We start from the raw sequence: 3,087 nt of genomic DNA, 5'->3' as shown, positions 1-3,087 counted from the left end.
TTCAAGCGCTTCTGCAATCTCTTCGACTCGATCATAATCATATGTATCTGTGCAATCGTCGTTTGAAGCATAGGTCGTATTATACCCCGATTCAACATTCTCGTTACTTTTCTCACCATGCAAATTCCAACATGTATAACTTCTATCAATTCCATACCGTAGTAAATGCGATGCCAACTGAACCGCGTCAACCTGACTCCCATAACAGCAACTCAAGCAAGGACATGTCATTCGATTGGGGTCTTTGGCGTGCGCAATAGCAAACTTAACAAATTTCGATACCCCATTCTCGTACTCTTTCGACAATCGATTGGAATACATCCATGTCTTATCCATGGTTTTAATGCAAAGTAATTAGGGTACAAAACGGTATAACGCGTTTCTGTCAAAACCCAAAGTATACACGGAATGAATACGGAGCAAGAAAACACAACATATTCACGCAATTTCAGACAAATTCATCACAGTGTACCAGTAATTTGAGGAAGAAATTTACCTCGGATTTACCGAACAGCAACGTCGAGAAGGTCAAACTCACGGAAACACAGGGAATGAGCGCTGTACATATAAAACAACATCAAGGATAAGTCATAACGTATAAAACAATTCAAGAAACTTATATGATGCACATGAACAATTCAAGAACCAAGTAATCGATCATTCAAGAAATTCAATTCACAAGTAAGAACCAAGAAATTCAAGAACCAAGAAATTCAATTCACATTATCAATTTTATTAAATTATCAACTCGATGGGGATATAAGGTTAGTGTGTCAATGGACGAACCGGTATATCAATAGTTAAACTACGTGGACTAATATTAATAAAAGGAGTGCTAACAATACCAACTCTAACACTCTTTTATTGGGTGAAACTCGTCTAAGTCCCACTATTTTGAGTCTTTTGTCTGTCTCCTTTCCAAGAACTCAAGAGCTTGTTGCGACCAAAACACAGTTCCAAATATCATAACTGCTTCCTAATGCATAACTAGAGCTAAATAATATAAAACTGTCTAATTAGCTCAGACCAATCACTTTGAACCTCTAGGCCACCACTCATGATCTTTACTAGTAAGAGGTCATATAGATTTAAGATGGAATACATCCCACACAGGCAGTTTAATTGGAACAGTACCACATATAACTGGTTGTACATAGTTACTGGTTGTAAACAGAACTATACTAAGTGCACAAGTACCTGAGTTTGTCGCTTTGAGATTAAAAAATATAGGACAGAACCGGACAGCTACAACAGCTTTGCTTGCGCAGGGAATCTGTATAGCAGGCCTGCATATCAAGGTCAAATAATAAAGCAACATACATAACTAACATATTTTGGTAACTTGATTCATTAGCTTAACATGAATAATTGAACATAATGATTCATTCTAGATACTAAATGATTAAACACATGCTTTGGGTTTGTATAATATCTAAGCTGAAAGACATACCGAGAAAGATCTTTTCTAGAAAATATGTAAGCTGCATTAACAGATTCAGACGCAGTACCGATTTTGTAAGAACCTGAAATGGGCAAAGACGTGAAGTTTTCAATTAGACGCAAACCATGTAATAAAAGCTAAGCAAGAATTTATCTATAAAGGAAGAAAACAACATATATGGTTCCCTCAGATCCTCAAGACCTCCTATTTGCTCACCACGATACTCAACAACCTGCAGACAAGCACATGAAAAATGTACATATAGTCCATCAGGGTTCATTTTACACTACAGTGACCATCTTAAAAATTCACATAATATTAAAACATCATTTTACAACATTAAATAGGATTGCCAAAATATGACTGTAGCAGACAAAGTTATGCCAAAATATGAATGTACATTTTGAAGTTTAACTGTTCATTCAAACCAACATGTAATAGGATTGCCAAAATATGAGACATTGCTCTAAGTTCTTGAAACCATATCACATATATCACTGTAGCAGACAAAGTTATTCCATTTGAGTATCCAACATTTAACATCAAAATCACTTTCTGAAATTTCAGTAATAGTTAGAATATGAGGATACAATGGTGCAAACATATCAGTTCATTCCTTCCTACTTTCTCAGCAAATTTAAACAAATGTTGAAAAGGCACTGATTCTATTAGAACTCCCAACATTATTTCTAAGTCAATGGCGATGCAAGTTACAGAATATCATTTATATCAGAACAAGATGAAACTTTCGGTAAGTTACAGAATATTAAGCAAACATAGTCACAAACTCTAATAATCGATACTGACAAATAAATAACCCATAATGTAGCAATGCAAGTCCATTCAAACCAAAATCGACAACCTATTCTTTGACTTCTAGGGCAAAACAGAAAGACACGAAAACCTAACCTTAAAACGCAATGAGATTTCCAGGTATTGAATCCTTCTCTTTCGAATGCAGTCTCTTTCAAATTTGCAGTGTTTATCGTTGAGATTTCCAGGTACTCTGTGGAATTTTTTCCAGGGCAGCGAGAGCTTCGAACGAGAGAGAGTGAAAGAGGGATTTCTGAAAGTCAGGGATTTTGTAATATTAGATTTATTATAATTTTTATAAATGACCTATGAGAGCGCTTTTACCATGAAAGCGCTTTCATAGATGTGAGACTGAGACCTATAAGAGCGCTTTTACCTTAAAAGCGCTTTCATAAGTCTGAAACCCATGAGACCTATAAGAGCGCTTTTACCTCAAAAGCGCTTTCATAAGTGTGAAACCCATGAGACCTATAAGAGCGCTTTTACCTTAAAAGCGCTTTCATAAGTGTGTGAGACTGAGACCTATAAGAGCGCTTTTACCTTAAAAGCGCTTTCATAAGTGTGAAACCCATGAGACCTATAAGAGCGCTTTTACCTTAAAAGCGCTTTCATAAGTGTGAAACTCATAGATGTGAGACTGAGACCTATAAGAGCGCTTTTACCTTAAAAGCGCTTTCATAAGTGTGAAACCCATGAGACCTATAAGAGCGCTTTTACCTTAAAAGCGCTTTCATAAGTGTGAAACTCATAGATGTGAGACTGAGACCTATAAGAGTGCTTTTACCTTAAAAGCGCTTTCATAAGTGGAGACCTATAAGAGCGCTTTTACCTTA

General features: G+C 36.1%; 1 long non-coding RNA gene across 1 annotated transcript; it reads right to left on the bottom strand.

Moving 5' to 3' along the window:
- Positions 1-1,194: 1,194 nt before the first annotated feature.
- LOC127121505 (uncharacterized) lies at positions 1,195-2,412 on the bottom strand. The gene is made up of 3 exons (XR_007803469.1): positions 2,351-2,412; positions 1,451-1,673; positions 1,195-1,286 (listed from the first exon to the last, which is right to left on the bottom strand). It is a non-coding gene; the product is annotated as an uncharacterized LOC127121505 (long non-coding RNA).
- Between the last annotated feature and the right edge of the window lie 675 nt (positions 2,413-3,087).

This window comes from Lathyrus oleraceus, chromosome 2 (assembly GCF_024323335.1).
Source record: "Lathyrus oleraceus cultivar Zhongwan6 chromosome 2, CAAS_Psat_ZW6_1.0, whole genome shotgun sequence".
NCBI lineage: Eukaryota > Viridiplantae > Streptophyta > Magnoliopsida > Fabales > Fabaceae > Lathyrus > Lathyrus oleraceus.
This window is presented reverse-complemented; position numbering and strand designations above follow the sequence as displayed.